Source organism: Mastigoproctus giganteus, chromosome 4 (genome assembly GCF_048544385.1).
Source record: "Mastigoproctus giganteus isolate SK-2022 chromosome 4, ASM4854438v1, whole genome shotgun sequence".
Lineage (NCBI taxonomy): Eukaryota > Metazoa > Arthropoda > Arachnida > Uropygi > Thelyphonidae > Mastigoproctus > Mastigoproctus giganteus.
The window spans coordinates 126,147,164-126,164,037 of NC_143578.1; the positions used below are offsets into that span (position 1 = coordinate 126,147,164).

A 16,874-nucleotide genomic window follows, 5' to 3' on the forward strand; every position below is an offset into this window, starting at 1 on the left:
AAGTATAAAATCATCATCTATGTATTTAAATAACTGTTTTGTAGAAATTCTATATACAGTAGAGCATCAGTTAACTGGAATAATTGATGTCAGGCCTCTTCCAGATAGCCAAATTTTCCAGATAATTGAACCAGAAAATTTTCTGAATAATGTTTCTGGTAAGATTAAATAAATTTAAATAAATAAATAATTAAATAAACACATAAATTAATTAAATCTTCCCTTATGATTAAATTAAATAAAAAAAATATATAAACCAATCTCATAAAACAGAAACACCCATCCAGGCATCTTTATGCAAAACAGGAAAATTAGAAAGATTTTTAAATGCTCTCGGTTTTTTCGACTTACCGAAAATGAGCACGGACAATCTGTGCATCCCAGTGGCATTTGCACACATAGCAATTGTAACTCACTCTTTTCTCATCTTAAAACTTGGTGCAGACATTTCTCTTTTAGTGGCTAGGGTTTTACTTGGTAATGCTTTCCATAATAAACCCGTCTCATCAACATTATAAACATTTTATTTCTCGTAATTTGCTTAACTGAAGCAAACATACTTTTCAAAGCTGCCGATTCATCTGCAGAAAGTTTCTCACCTTGAATATCTAGTTCATGTATACTGTGTTCTCAGTTTAAAGTTTTTCAGTCAACCCGTGCTTGCTTTAAAATCTTCATTACCTCTTAATTTTTGATTAAAATTCAATGCTTTTTCACACAACATTGGGGCAGACACTGGTTCACCCAAACTTGCCCTGAAAAAAAAAAAAATAAAGTGAGTGCACTCTCTAAAGTGGCATTTTCAAGTTTTGAAGTCTTTTTCCTGCTAGATTCTCCTTCACTATCCATAATTGACACAAATTCTGTTATAACACTGTAATTTTTCTTCATGTCGTAAATTGTTGAAGCCCCTACACTAAACTCTTTGGAGAGATTTCCTATATTTTCACCTTTTCTAATTCTATTAATAATTTCCATTTTTTGTTGCACTATTAAAACTATGCATTTTCTTTTTGTTCACATTTTACCATAAAAAACTGAGAAAAATAATAAATCGCACAATTTCGGGCCAATATTATTCTTGCTGAATCTGGAGCTAACTAATCTGAAATTCACTCATGGTTTCTGGATAAACCCAGTAGTGTCTGTGATATTTTTCTACAGCACATTTCACAACCATAAAACAATAAAAACAATTTGCGGTTTTCAGTTTATTGGGATTTTTGTTTATACAATATGTTATAAACAGGTAGTAAACTCGACCTTTTGCTTATTATAATCAAAATTCAATTTGCAAATGTGATCACTATAACCGGAGCTATACTACCGTTAATAAATAAAAAATTTAAAAAAATCAGCTATACTACCGTTAATAAATAAAAAAAAAAAAAAAAAAAATCAGCCTTTCAAATTATTCCGAATAACTGACGTTCCGGATAACCGACATTCTAGTGTATATATATATATGAAATAAGTATTTGGGTTAAAAAAGTGGCAGCAGAGAGATAAAAAAATAAAATAAAAATTATATGACAAATGCACCTGAGCACACAAAGCAGCAGCAAAGGATACAAAAGTTTATATATGCAAGGTGGGATTAATGGGTGTGTTAAAAATTGTGAATATGGAAGCGTAAATCACCCAAAATTGCCATAACTAATAGAAGAAGGATAGCAGAAAAAGGTATTGTAGATGTGAAAAAGAGAAAGGATGTGAAAAGCCAATTAGAGAGAAGGTAAATGTAAAGCAAAAAATTATTAAATTAAAATAAGGAGTGATAGCCAGCATTAGATATGGGTGGGTAATTTTGATTATAGGTCCAAGAAAAAGGGTAGAGCAAATATAAAATTCAATTCTGATGTTAGCTAAAAGTAAAAATTGATACATGATCAGGTGTAGTCCCCTGATGTAGTACGTAATCATGTATCAATTTTTAATATTAGCTAACACTGGGTTTGAATTTTATATTCACTCTATCCTTTTTTTGGGCCTATAACCAAAATTACCCACCCATATCTGATGCTGGTTATCACTCCTTATTTTAATTTAATTATTTTTTTCTTTAGAAGTTACCTTCTCTCTAACTGGCTTTTCACATTCTTTCCCTTTTTAATTCTACAATACTTCCTTTTACCGCTATTCTTCCCCTATTAGTTATGGCATTTTGTTTAATTTACGCTTCCATCTTCACATTTTTTAACAGACCTATTAATTCCACCTTGCACACACATATATATATATAATGTTATGTGGTTATTACGTTTAGATGTATGTATTCTTTTAGAGTTGCGTGTTCTTCTGTGCTGCGTTAATGCCATTGTATTTTTGCCAAAGGCCAATTGTACATTGGGCGCCTCCGTAGCCAGGTGGGAAGGAGCAGCAGTGCGTAGCACACGCTTCTTGATTAGACCGGGGTTCGAGCCCGTCACCACCAAATACGGAGGATGCGGAAAGGTCATTCAGGGAATAACCACCGCATATCCCGGAGCAATATGGCCTTAGTTGCTAATGCTCCTAAAAACCAAATAACAAACAACAAACAAACAACAATTGTACATTATATACATTATAATATTTTCTGTGATGTTACCACTATGAAAGTAACATCACAGAAAATATTAAAAATTCTATAGATATATAGATGACATACTCATGATCAACTATGACAACTTTACAAATGTAGCAAAGAATACCTACCCAACAGACTTAAAAATTGAATGTACAAATCCGGATAACAACCAACAAGCTGTCTACTTAGACAGCTTGTTGGTTGGTCGAAATTGCCATCAACCCAGACAAAATATATACACATCACCATGATAAAAGAGACCATTTTAATTTCGAAACAATAAAACTCACACACTGGGAGAGTAACATAGCAAAGCATATACATGGTAATACTATAAGAAATCAAACAAACAGACTTTTAAAAATCTGCAACAATATAGATAGTGTAAATATGGCAATACAAAAACTCATCAAAACCCTGGATATAAACAAAATTCCCAAACGATACAGTAGGTATCACATAAAAACTGCCATATACGCAAATATTAGAAAACACCACCCCAATGTAGACCCACATACATTCATCAAAAACCATCTAAAAATAAAATAGTATTTACTCAGAAAAAGTATCCCTATGTTTATAAGGTTTATTGTGCTCAGGCGAGGCTCGTCGCCTGACTGCACTACAACCTATTGCCATAATTTAACCCCCCCTCCCCAACAAAAAAATCCCCCATAGTAAGAGGCTGTATATATGTATATATAGCTTTATCACTGGACATATACGTGCTGTTACGCCTTAGAAAGGTGGTACCGGCACAGTTCCGTGGTAAGGCATAAAAACACACATATATTAAAAAAAAAAAAAAAAAAAACATGTAAAAATAATGTAAATACACATTTAATAAGATTTAATCCACATGTTAACACAACCTATATAAAGTTTAAAAATTCATCCATCCAACAACAAACCTCCACAGAATGCATTGGCATGAAAATCGGGGACATAGACCAATGCGCCATCAGCACGCAGAGTAATTAGTTAGTGCGACTGCGCTGTAATAATAGCTACCCAAAAAAAAACAAATAGAAGGCGGGAAAACCACCTTTTTACTCAACGGCCTCCACCGGAGTACAACACTATGTAAGTAGTAGTATTACAATATAGAATACTTACCCGTTGGGCTTTGTGTACCCTATCACAGTTTGCTAAAGAGATCGATAAAAAATAAACTAGTAATATTTAAATAAATAAAAATTAAGTATTAATTAAAAAATTTAAGAAAATTAACCTAAAAATAGAAGAAATTAGGAAAATAAATAATATTTAAATTTAAGAAAATGAACCTGAAAATATAAACTAAAATAGCAAAACTGGTATAGGTACAGACAGAAACGAGTAAGCATGAGGCATTATGTCGAAAAGGGCTGTCAATCCACTCAAAGCCCCCAATGAAGTAGGGGATTGACGGCCACGTGGTGTAATGCAATATAACATATTGCATTATGTTATAATAATATAACATAATGCAATATGTTATATTATTATATAAATTTGTACAGTCTTTAAGATTTAGTATTATTATATAAATTTATACAGAAATTAAGATTTAATAATTATCTTGCTACAGATAAAATGTTTTCATTAGTAAAATGTTATGAAAAATCATTAACATTTAGCATTATACTTTTTATCTTAACTCAAAATGTATAGGCCATATGGAATGAAGATAACCAAACTAGGATAACTTGATTACAAATTTGTATGAACACTAATACTTATATGAAAAACACCAATAATCGGTAACAATCTACAATTAAACATATATATATATATATATATATATATATCCATTATTTTAAATTAAATAAAACATAAGCCAGTAGTATGGCAAAAACTGTAGAGCGAAAATTAACATAAAAATAACCCAAATAAACAATCGAACGAAAAGAAAGAATAGATATAAATAGTAGCCCAGAAACCCTAATATAATTTCGATCTTTAAATCCAATTAACAAAAACTATACAAATTTTAGAATAATGCCAATTAGTTATTAATTTAGCGGTACCCCCCCGAGAGGTACCAGTTCCGAAAGACGTGAAATATCACCCAAAGAGGGTTAAAGGAACTACCAAACGATAACAAGATCAAAATAAACTAAAATAAAATAGAATAGACTGACCATCATGCCCCATATCGACAGAGGACCACGAGGCCAATAATGGTCATGGAATCGCTGCATTTCAATCGTCATACAAAACATCGCAAAGGCGGAAATATCGAAGAACCAAACCACCCTTCCATTCTCCGATAGATCAACCAATGCAGAGGATTTGCATGGCGGTGGTCCTTATGCAGCGAAAATAAACTATAGAACAGACAGCACTCTAAAGCAGAGCCACACTACTGACATACTGTAAGCTGAATCAGCTTATATTGAAGAAAAAAGGAAATAGATGGCAGCACAGGCGTTGCTAAATTAGCATATCGACCCATTACTATTGAATTATAATAAATGTTGACGAAAATTAAATTATAATAAAAAATTAAAATAATTAAGCATTCATTAGAGGCAGCAACTTGCAATTCCTCCATATGAAGCCGAAATACATACTATCATTGAAATATATTAAATAAAGTTAAATTATAATAAAATGAAGAAATAATTAAGCATTCATTAGAGGCAGCGACATGCAATTCCTCCATATGAAGCTGAAATACATCCATTATTTTAAATTAAATAAAACATAAGCCAGTAGTATGGCAAAAACTGTAGAGCGAAATTTAACATAAAAATAACCCAAATAAACAATCGAACGAAAAGAAAGAATAGATATAAATAGTAGCCCAGAAACCCTAATATAATTTCGATCTTTAAATCCAATTAACAAAAACTATACAAATTTTAGAATAATGCCAATTAGTTATTAATTTAGCGGTACCCCCCCGAGAGGTACCAGTTCCGAAAGACGTGAAATATCACCCAAAGAGGGTTAAAGGAACTACCAAACGATAACAAAATCAATATAAACTAAAATAAAATAGAATAGACTGACCATCATGCCCCATATCGACAGAGGACCACGAGGCCAATAATGGTCATGGAATCGCTGCATTTCAATCGTCATACAAAACATCGCAAAGGCGGAAATATCGAAGAACCAAACCACCCTTCCATTCTCCGATAGATCAACCAATGCAGAGGATTTGCATGGCGGTGGTCCTTATGCAGCGAAAATAAACTATACTCTCGGTACCTCTCGGGGGGGTACCGCTAAATTAATAACTAATTGGCATTATTCTAAAATTTGTATAGTTTTTGTTAATTGGATTTAAAGATCGAAATTATATTAGGGTTTCTGGGCTACTATTTATATCTATTCTTTCTTTTCGTTCGATTGTTTATTTGGGTTATTTTTATGTTAATTTTCGCTCTACAGTTTTTGCCATACTACTGGCTTATGTTTTATTTAATTTAAAATAATGGATGTATTTCAGCTTCATATGGAGGAATTGCATGTCGCTGCCTCTAATGAATGCTTAATTATTTCTTCATTTTATTATAATTTAACTTTATTTAATATATTTCAATGATAGTATGTATTTCGGCTTCATATGGAGGAATTGCAAGTTGCTGCCTCTAATGAATGCTTAATTATTTTAATTTTTTATTATAATTTAATTTTCGTCAACATTTATTATAATTCAATAGTAATGGGTCGATATGCTAATTTAGCAACGCCTGTGCTGCCATCTATTTCCTTTTTTCTTCAATATAAGCTGATTCAGCTTACAGTATGTCAGTAGTGTGGCTCTGCTTTAGAGTGCTGTCTGTTCTATAGTTTATTTTCGCTGCATAAGGACCACCGCCATGCAAATCCTCTGCATTGGTTGATCTATCGGAGAATGGAAGGGTGGTTTGGTTCTTCGATATTTCCGCCTTTGCGATGTTTTGTATGACGATTGAAATGCAGCGATTCCATGACCATTATTGGCCTCGTGGTCCTCTGTCGATATGGGGCATGATGGTCAGTCTATTCTATTTTATTTTAGTTTATTTTGATTTTGTTATCGTTTGGTAGTTCCTTTAACCCTCTTTGGGTGATATTTCACGTCTTTCGGAACTGGTACCTCTCGGGGGGGTACCGCTAAATTAATAACTAATTGGCATTATTCTAAAATTTGTATAGTTTTTGTTAATTGGATTTAAAGATCGAAATTATATTAGGGTTTCTGGGCTACTATTTATATCTATTCTTTCTTTTCGTTCGATTGTTTATTTGGGTTATTTTTATGTTAATTTTCGCTCTACAGTTTTTGCCATACTACTGGCTTATGTTTTATTTAATTTAAAATAATGGATGTATTTCAGCTTCATATGGAGGAATTGCATGTCGCTGCCTCTAATGAATGCTTAATTATTTCTTCATTTTATTATAATTTAACTTTATTTAATATATTTCAATGATAGTATATATATATATATATATATATATATATATTTAGGACCACCTTTGGATTATTCACCATTGCCACCACTCACTCTGTCACCACTGGATCTATTTATTGCTACTTGTTTGTGACTTGCTATTATCCAATATTTATACTGGATTTTACTTTTAGACCACCTTTGGATTTATCAACTCTGTCACCATTGGATTTATTTATTACTGCTGGAATTATCTTCTATACCTATTCACCTCCAATTAGATGAATAGTTCCATCGTGAATCTTCAATATAGTCTAAATACTGTAGTAAGGCTTCCCTTATACAGTCTTCATAACATTTGTTGCATTATAACTCTATCATTTGGAATGCAAGCATTTATTCTTGACCTACATTTATCCCTTAGGTCATTTCCTTTCTATCTAAGGATCTCATTACTTGTTATAATCTAAAAAAATTTCTGTTATATTCCTCAGTTGCCATTGGGTATATAAACTGTTCACTTTGATATAAGTGAACATTTCTAACTTTTGGTCTAAAGACTCATTTTGAACACTTACATATACACTCTTACAGCAGTAATTAGATTACAGACTAATATAATGTTTAATCAATAGTTTGATCATTAATCTGATCTGATACACTTATTCCACTTTTCCTACTTTTCTTCCTTTTACTATCTTTCCTTAATTCATAATAGTTTAAATACAAATACTTAGGAGTGTGCATGAGTTTTGACCTGTCTACCAGGAGTCTTCCTACTACAACCTTTCTTATATTCTATCTATCTTTCTTTCTTACATTTATTGCAATCTTACCTTTTATTGCAATCATACTTATTATTTCTCTACCAATTTTATCTCTGGTATGAAACCCCTTACTACTATATATTGTCTTAAACTGTCTAATAGTATGGGTCTTATATTTTTACCTATATATAGCTTTAGTTGGGCCTGTGTTTTTGTTATACACTTTTAGATAACATTGTATTTATTAACATTATTTTATTTTAATCATAATCATTATTTTATTTTATATTTTTATTATTTTACTGCTAACTGAATGTTTACTTATAAGGTATAATGCAGTAAACCAACCCAGGCTATCTTAGTCTATATAGGTTCTTTTTGCCTATTGGATAACTTTGTACTCTTATACTTTTATGCTAGTCTTATCATACATCTGCTCTTTTGGACTTTTGTTTGTTTGTTATTTTGTTTTTAGAAGCATTAGCAACTAAGGCCATATTGCTACGGGGATATGTGGTAGTCATTCCCTGACCTTTCCACATACTCTGTGTCTAATAGTATGGGTCTTATATTTTTACCTATATACAGCTTTAGTTGGGCCTGTGTTTTTGTTATACACTTTTAGATAACATTGTATTTATTAACATTATTTTATTTTATATTTTTATTAATTTACTGCTAACTGAATGTTTACTTATAGGGTATAATGCAGTAAACCAACCCAGGCTATCTTAGTCTATATAGGTTCTTTTTGCCTATTGGATAACTTTGTACTCTTATACTTTTATGCTAGTCTTATCATACATCTGCTCTTTTGGACTTTTGTTTGTTTGTTATTTTGTTTTTAGAAGCATTAGCAACTAAGGCCATATTGCTACGGGGATATGCGGTAGTCATTCCCTGACCTTTCCACATACTCTGTATTTGGTGGTCACAGGCTCGAACCCCAGTCTAATCAAGAAGCGTGTGCTGCTCCTACCCACCTGGCTACGGAGGCGCCTCTTTTGGACTTTGAACACTTATATTGTACATATACACTCTTACAGTAGTAATTATATATATATATAGGTGTACCTCGCTTTAAGACACTTCGCTTTAGAGAGTGCTTCATTAATACGACGCTTTTCAATTATATTCCTGTGTATTATTTTTGTCATTGGCCTTGCTCTTAAGTGGGTTTTTGGTGGTGACTCCGAGTTGAATCGAGCAAGTTGACCGGCACCATTTTGTTACCCACGCTCAGTCTGTTGACATCATTTGTGTACTTCATGTCTCAGTGTTGTATTCTGACAATTTAAAATTTTTTGAACTTTTTACTTGTATTATTGTTATTATTAATCACAGTACAATGGCCCCCTAAGTGCAGTGCTAGTGAAAAGATGAGTTTCAAGCCTCTTACTTTAAATCAAAAGCTAGAAATGATTAAGCTTGGTGAGAAAGGTATGTCGAATGCCGAGATAGGCCGTAAGCCAGGTTCGGTGCGCAAAACAGTTAGCAAAGTAGTGAACTCAAAGGAGAAGTTCTTGAAAGAAATTAAAAGTGCTACTCCAGTGAACACAACAGTAATAAGAAACAAAGACAGCCTTATTGCTGATATGAGAATTTTAGTGGTCTGGATAGAAGATCAAACGTTCCTTTAAGCCAAGGCCTAATCCAGAGCAAGGCCCTAACTCTCTTCTATGAAGGCTGAGAGAGGTGAGGCAGCTGCAGAAGAGAGGTCTGAAGCTAGCAAAGGTTGGTTCATGAGGTTTAAGGAAAGAAGCCATCTCCACAACATAAAAGTCAAGGTGAAGCACTAGTGGTGATGTAGAAGCTGCAGGAAGCTATCCAGATGAGCTAACTAAAGTAATTGATGAAGGTGGCTACACTAACAGCAGATTTTCAACTTCGACGAAACGGCCCTATATTGGAAGAAGATGCTATCTAGGACTTTCATAGCTAGAAAGGAGAAGTCAATGCTTGGCTTCAAAGCTGCAAAGAATAGGCTTACACTCTTGTTAGGGGCTAATGCAGCTGGTGACTGCAAGTTGAAGCCAATGCTCATCTACCATTCTGAAAATCCCAGAGCCCTCAAGACTTATGCTAAAGCTAGCCTGCCTGTGTATTATAAATCTAACAAAGCCTGGATGACAGCAGATTTGTTTACTACGTGGTTCAGTGAATATTTTAAGCCCACTGTCAAGGCCTACTGCTTAGTAAAAAAAATTCTTTCAAGATATTACTGATTAGTGACAATGCACCTAATCACCCAAGAGCTCTGATGGAGATGTATGAGGAGATTAATGTTGTTTTCCTGCCTGCTAATACAACATCTATTCTGCAGCCCATGGATCAAGGAGTAATTGCTGCTTTCAAGTCATATTATCTAAGACGGGACATTTGTTAAGGCTATAGCTGCCTTAGTGATACCTTTGATGGGCCTAGGCAAAATAAATCGAAAGCCTTCTGGAAGGGATTTACTATTCTAGATGCCATTAAGAACATTCGTGAATCATGGGAAGAGGTCAAAATATCAACATTAAAAGAAGTTTGGAAGAAGTTGATTCCCACCCACATGGATGACTTTGAAGGGTTTGAGACTTCAGTGGAGGAAGTGACTGCAAATATGGTGGAAATAGCAAGAGAACTGGAGCCTGAAGATGTAGCTGTATTTTTTTTTATTCAATTCCTACTATTAGTTCACACTCTCCCTATATATATTTATATATCTTGTTCAAATTTTCAATCGTTAATAAAATACTTTTTATTCATCCACTCAAGTTCAAATAAATTTTTTTAAACTTGTAATGGATGACACTTGATGTTAATACAGTTTTTTCAAATATCAATTCATTAATTAAATTTAATTAATTTTAGTTTTATATGGGAGAAAAAAATTTCTCTTATATAAATTTAGGAATAAAATTGAAATCAACAGGCAGTAGCTCAATCGGTAAAATGCAAGGATTTCAGTATTTTTCACATGAAGGTGAAGAATGCAAGTTCAATTCTTGCGAAAATCAATAATTTTTTGATAAATTTTTGTTATTCATCCACTCAAGTTCAAATACATTTTTTTAAACTTGTAGTGGATGACACTTGATGTTAATACAGTTTTTTCAAATATTAATTCATTAATTAAATTTAATTAATTAATTTTAGTTTTATATGGGAGAAAAAAATTTCTCTTATATAAGATATTTAGCAGGATATAAATTTAGGAATAAATACCGTCAGTGGCGAAGCGTGTAGATCGCTGGAAAAAAATTTCTTTTTCTGATTCTTTTTTCATTCTGGGTTCTAGTCTGAGTCAAGGAGGGAACAAAATGGAAAAATGAAACAGGTGAATAAAAATAATAGTCCAACACCATATATAGAAAGGAAAATGGAAAATTGCAAGGAAATTCACCTTCTATTTTGCCACTTAATATTGTGATTCAGTCATATGTATATACATATTTATATTAATTGTAATTATTTAATAAAAAGTAACTAAAATAAAATTTTTCTTTGTTGACCTAAGTAGGAATTGACTTTAAAAAAAATTTTTTTTTATATTACTTGTTTTTTATGAAAATCCCAAACATGAGGTATTAGAAGCTATAGTACTTAGTACCATGCATGGGTTGGAGGTTGAGAAGACGAAAGAAGATATTTGTTGACATTAGACTTGAATTTCTGTAGACTGTAATTTTCAGGAAATATGTATGAAGGAAGGTTGTTCTGGAAAACGGCAGTTGAATGAATAAACGAGGATGATGAAAAATTGGTTCTCTGAGTTTGAAGTTGGGCAGTAAATGAATGCTAGTGGCACATGTTCGGACTGTTTTGAGAGAGAGAGAGAGAGAGAGAGAGAGAGAGAGAGAGAGAGAGAGAGAGAGTGGGAATTATGGAAGTATCTGTAGAAAAGGCATGCATCTATGAGACAGAGAATGGAGAGACTCTGTTAGAGATGAGTGATTAATTAACCTAACTGCCCTCTTCTAAATGGACTCTAGAAGGCTGAAGGAGGTTTGGGGGAACTACCCCAGATATGGGAACAATATACCATGGTAGGGCGGATTTGGGATTTGTACAGAGCAAAAGAGAAAACCAAGTTTTTTAGATGCAGAGGAAGCAATATTTGTAAAGTGCTTGTGCCAAGAAAGATTAGAAGTCGGAGTAATCCCCAAAAGCAATATATCATCTTGCCTAGAAATTGGAGTGTCACCAAATATAAGCATAGGAGCAGAAGAATCCTTTTTTGTGAGACATAAGACAGGACTGAGTTTAACAAGGATTGTAATAAACTAAGTTGTCTTTGTCGAACTGAAGAATTACCTAGAGATCGACATTTAAGGAATTGGTAGCAGATATTCGAGAAGTTGAAGCTGACTGAGCAGACCAAAGTTTCTCAAACTGAAAAGCGAAATGGAATGTGCTATCATCAGCAAAACTATGGATAGAATTTCCGGTCAATGGAAGAAGGTCATTAATATACAAGAGGAAAAGAGTGGGGGAAAGAACTGAACCTTGGGGAACACCAGCATTAGTGGAGAAGTTAGAAGACAGGGAGCCATCTACCATCACCCTCAGCAAGCAGTCAGAGAGAAAACTGCAGAACCAATTACAAAAAGCAGTCGGCAAACCACAAGATGGAAGCTTGTTTAGAAGACCTGTATGCCAAACATGATCGAAAGCCTTTGAGATGTCAAGAGGAACTGCTTGTGTTTCACCGAACTTTTCCATTGAATTTGTCCATAAATGGTAACATAAGCCAGAATATCACCAGTGCATCAACACTGATGGAATTCATACTGGCGATCATTGATCAGATGGAAGGTTTCTAGATAGTTTAAGACTTGGCAGTTAATTAATTTCTCCATTACCTAAGAAAGAGTAGAAGTAATGGCAATGGGACGATAATTGGATGGGAGGGATTTGTCACCCTTTTTAGGAACTGGCTGGATATGAGCAATTTTCCAAGCAGAAGGTAAAACACCTTTGGAATAAGGAAGTGAAAAAAGTCAGCAAACAACAGAAGTTCAAGAGCACAGGTTTTGAGAACAAGTGGAGAAATACCATCAGGACCTGGAGCTTTCTTAGCATCAAGATGCGTCAAAATACTTCTGACATTCTTTTGACGTAAGACCACAGGAGGCATTGAATGGAGTGTGCTGAAAATGGTAGGAGGTGTTTTTCCAAGATCATTAATACATGAGTTGGAAGAAAAATGGGATGCTAGCAGGTCAGCTTTATCCTTGGCTGAAGTGACAATAAAACCATCTGGTTTTGAGAGAGGTGGGAGGCAGAGATGGGCAAAAGTTGCAGCCAACAGCTTTGGCAAGACACCAGAATGCTCAGCTACAATTAGGGCAAGAAGCAAGTTTTCTACTCTTAGCCTGTTCGAAATCTAGTTTGGATTGATTAATAACTGCTTTACAATTGTTGCGAGCTCTGGTGTAGGCAGAAAATGAAACTCAAGAATTGCAAGCAAGCCAGTTATGATATGCAACATTCTTTTCTTGAACAGCCTTAGCACATTTATTGGAAAACCAAGGTTTAGATAAAGGACGAGATTTTAAGGTGGAGTGTGGAATAAAGGATTCCCTTCCTACAAGAATAATTTCAATAACATGATCTGAACAAACATTGACATCGAAGTTTTGAAACAGTAATTCAACCAAGGAAAAGAAATCTTGTGGGTCATCTCATTTTGCATTCTTGTAATGCCAAACACGAGTTTGGGAATAGCCATGAGATAAAGGTTCCATTTGAGAAGAGACAATCACCAAGTTGTGATCTGAGGTGCCTAAAGGACTACTCACTTCAACCGTGTACTTAGAAGGGTGGTTTGTGAGAAAAAGATCAAGCGTGTTGGCTGTATGGTTAGGATTGTCCGGTATTCTGGCAGGTAAATGAGCAATCCATGGGAGGTGAATAGTAATTGCAGAAGTCTCGGCATCTCGACCAGCTGGGTCCATGTGACTAGAAAACGGAAGCCAGTTGGAGTTGTGAACATTAAAATCACCAAAGAAAATTGGACTGGAGAAAGTCAAGTTACAAACAGAGAAATTAAAAGATCTCCAAGCGATTAGTGGAGTTGGGAGAACAGTAGAGACACAACAGATGAATTTGACAGAATGAGGTAGAGAGATTTTAAGCCAGAGAAGATCGGAAAGATGAGATTCCAAATTACCAAGTCTCTGACAAAGAATATCAGAATGGACGTATGCACACGTACCACCTTTGAGGTGAAAGGAATCATACAGTGAATAATTTGGGCAGCTGAGATGAGCAGTGGCTGAATCAACCGATAGCTGAGATTCTGTCAGAATAAGTACATGGGGTTTGCCAGATTGTAAGTGGAAATGGACATTTCCACTTACAAACTGGGGCCACCTACAAACTGAGACCAAATATATTTGAGAAATGAACTAGGAAGAATTACTGACATCTCACGATCAGCCTTTAACAGATGAGGATTTGCTTTTGGTAGATGAGCAAAGAAGGTTACTTCTTGAGATGGAACCTACTTCTGAAGAAGATCAAGTGAGCACTGCTGAAATGACAACGAACGATTTAGAACACTATGTTGACTTACTCGATACAGTAGTGGCAGACTTCGAGAGGATTGACGCCAATTTTGAAAGAAGTTCTACAGTGGGCAAAATACTATCAAATGGTATAGCATGCATACAGGTCTGGAGGCTTCATTTTAGTAAGGATGCAGAGTTGCTAGAGTGAGTACAGAGAAGGGCAACAAATGGTGAGAGGAACGAAGGGGTGTTCTTACCAAGAAAGGCTTAACTTCTGCAAGTTGCAGCATAAGGCCCTGAACGGTTTGAGCAGGCTCAATGTAATGGGATTCTTCCTCTTTCTTAGATTACGAACCTGAGGGAGCATAAACTCAAATTGAGGAAATACAGTTGTAGAATAGATGTGAGGAAGTTTTCCTTTAGCCAGCGGATAGTCGATTGCTGGAACAGACTTCCATCTGTCATTGTGGAAGTTGATAGATTAAATAAATTCACGGAAGAACTAGACAGAGTTTTGGAGTGAACGGATGGATGAATTGGGAAGGGTTTTTTTTTTTTTTTTTTTTGGCTGATGCTGTATTAGCTTGCTTTCTTGCATCATATGACTCTACTAATGCTAATTTTAGTATGGATAAATCAAAATACATATACCACAAAATCAAGTCTGGATTGGGACCCAACACTTGTAAACAGCTCATCTAATTTGAAAAGACTGCTGAAACCAACTACAGGCAAACATCATCATAATGAAATTTGAATAGAGCTATTACAAAAATTTGCTAATGCACAGTATACACTGTACTGCCACTTTATTAGGTACACATCTGCTGTGCACACAAACGGTTTGTCCCACAACGTCGAAAGTCACATGACCACAGTTGTGGATATAAATGCAGCAGAACAACCTTTCTAGTTAAGTGTACAAACCGTAGAAAGAATGCGGAAAAGGAATGACCTAACGGACTTTGAACACGGCATGGTAGTAAGTGCAAGGTGTGCTGGACAAAGCATCTGTGAAATGGCCATTCTCCTGAACTTTTCACGCACCACAGTTTCAAGGGTGTATTGAGAATGGTGCAACAAACAGAAAACATCCTCTCAATGGCACTCCTGTGGAAGAAAATCGCTTGTTGATAAGAGAGGTCAGAGGAGGATGGCTAGAATTGTGCAAGGAAACAGATGGGCTACAATGTCACACATCACATCAGAATACAACCCTGGTGCGCAGAACAAAATATCTCAACGGACCACTAGTTGCACTTTATCACAAATGGGCTACAACAGCCGATGGCCACATTGTGTAACTTTGTTATCAATGAAGAACAAGAGAGCACACCTGTGGCACAGCAACACCAGCACTGGACTACTGAGGATTGGAAAACAGTTGCCTGGTCTGATGAATCGAAGTTCCTGGTGCATCATGTTGATGGAAGGCTCAGAATTTGACGAAAACAACATGAATCAATGGACCCATCATGTCTGACAACTACTCTGCAAGGTGGTGGGGGCTGTGTTATGGTGTGGGGAATGTTTTTTGGCACATGTTGGGTCCATTGATACCCGCAGATTCACGTCTGAATGCCACATCGTACCTAAACATCATTGCTGACCAAGTGCATCCATTCATGTTGACACTTTATCCTGTCAGATGGTTACTTCCAGCAGGATAATGTGCCAGTGCACAAAGCCCGAATCACTATGGAATGGTTCCAGGAACATGACAATGACTTTTCTTTGCTGCAGTGGCCCGCTCAATCCTGGATCTCAATCGTATTGAACATCTTTGGGATGAGCTGGAAAGGGCTGTCTGCTGCAGGCCTACACCTCTGTCGAATCTCAAGGAACTGTGACACATTCATGTCTGCATGGTACTCCATTCCTGCATAAAGTTTTCAGCATTTTGTTCAATCCATGCCTAGATGAATTCAGGTGGTTTTGAAGGCTAAAGGAGGCTCAACACACGCTACTAAGTAGGTGTACCTAGTAGCATGTACAGGTGACCCTAGCTTAACTCTGATAATTTGTTCCGTAAAAACAGAGCGCTAAGTGAATCCGCGCTAAGCGAGTGCAGCATTCCCATAAGGTAACATATGTATTCGTGATTGGTTGTGCCATAGAATATTTTCTAATCAATAATAAACGGAAGTGAAAAGATGCACAAATGTTAGTCAAAATATTTAATATTCAAATATTTGTACATATAAAATATTCTGCATTAAATATGTATATAATTATGTGGTAACCACTTACATATCAAAATTAAACTTAAAATTCAAATTAAAATCATGAATTTAATTGATTTAATTTAATTGATGAATTTAATCATGAAAAATGTGTCGATTTTGGGTTGAACTTTGGCCCTCTTCCAAATAAAATAAAAGGGGTATTAATTTTAAATCCCTCGCAGCGTTACCACCCAACAATAAAGTCAACCGATCCTTCGTCACTTTGAAACCTGACATGTTTTTTTCTTCTTTCAATATGAAACTTCTTTTAGGCACTCCACAAAAGTCCTGCTTCATCTATGTTAAAAACTTGTTGAGAAGTATAACACATAATATCCCTCTTCAATAATTTAACAAGTTCTTTTTTGAAAGTTTCAGCTCCTTCTGCACTTGCAGCTTCTCCCTGGATTTTAAATCTATTCAACCAGCCCTTACTAGTTTTAAAT

At 35.0% G+C, this 16,874-nt stretch overlaps 1 protein-coding gene across 1 annotated transcript in view; it reads right to left on the reverse strand.

Moving 5' to 3' along the window:
• LOC150087048 (dnaJ homolog subfamily C member 21) overlaps positions 1-16,874 on the reverse strand; it is a 374,824-nt gene that overhangs the window by 74,318 nt on the left and 283,632 nt on the right. The gene's annotated exons all lie outside the window — the stretch shown is intronic.